The sequence below is a fragment of the Poecilia formosa genome, unplaced genomic scaffold (genome assembly GCF_000485575.1).
Source record: "Poecilia formosa unplaced genomic scaffold, Poecilia_formosa-5.1.2 Scaffold398, whole genome shotgun sequence".
NCBI lineage: Eukaryota > Metazoa > Chordata > Actinopteri > Cyprinodontiformes > Poeciliidae > Poecilia > Poecilia formosa.
In genome coordinates, this window is record NW_006800337.1 from 43,950 (window position 1) to 45,178 (window position 1,229).

Below are 1,229 nucleotides of genomic sequence, written 5' to 3' on the forward strand. Positions count from 1 at the left end.
CGGCGACGTTGGTCCAGCTGTTGTTGTATTCGGCGACGTTGGTCCAGCTGTTGTTGTATTCGGCGACGTTGGTCCAGCTGTTGTTGTATTCGGCGACGTTGGTCCAGCTGTTGTTGTATTCGGCGACGTTGGTCCAGCTGTTGTTGTATTCGACGACGTTGGTCCAGCTGTTGTTGTATTCGACGACGTTGGTCCAGCTGTTGTTGTATTTGGCGACGTTGGTCCAGTTGTTGTTGTATTCGGCGACGTTGGTCCAGCTGTTGTTGTATTCGGCGACGTTATTCCAGCTGTTGTTGTATTCGGCGACGTTATTCCAGCTGTTGTTGTATTCGGCGACGTTGGTCCAGCTGTTGTTGTATTCGGCGTCGTTGTTCCAGCTGTTGTTGTATTCAACGTCGTTGTTCCAGCTGTTGTTGTATTAGGTGACATTGTTCCAGCTGTTGTATTCGGCAATGTTGTTCCAGCTGTTGTTCTATTCAACGTCGTTGTTCCAGCTGTTGTTGTATTGGGTGACGTTGGTCCAGCTGTTGTTGTATTCGGCGACGTTGGTCCAGCTGTTGTTGTATTGGGTGACGTTGTTCCAGCTGTTGTTGCATTCGGCGACGTTGTTCCAGCTGTTGTATTCGGCAACGTTGTTCCAGCTGTTGTATTCAGCAACGTTGTTCCAGCTGTTGTTGTATCTATCATTGTTGTTGCAGCTGATGTTGAATATAAAAAATATTTTAATGTAAATGTTGTGACTAATTTTGCATCAATAGAATTTTGCAGAGTATATATGCAAAAAAAGACATTCCTTGGTTGCATTTGTGATGATTGTTAATGCAACACTCAGCTCTGCATTTGGAACAAATAATGGACTGAAATATTCATGTATTTGTTTATAACAAACAGAAGTTCAGTTGACATTCCCATTGTCAATAAAGTGTACCTCAAATAATTTTAAGATATATTTGGAGTCATTATTATTGCTACAAAAATAGATACATTAGAGATATTGATCAACTTGATGGTTTTGCTAAATAACTCCTCAAAAACGTAATAGTAATACTGCCTAAATATTATTGTTTATAATAATAATAACAATAATAATAATAATAATAATAATAATAATAATAACAGTAATAATAAATTGTAATTATTATTGTTATTGTTATTTTATTATCATTAATAATAATATTGCTTTTAATATAATTAATAATATTATTATATTATGATAATAAAATTAATAT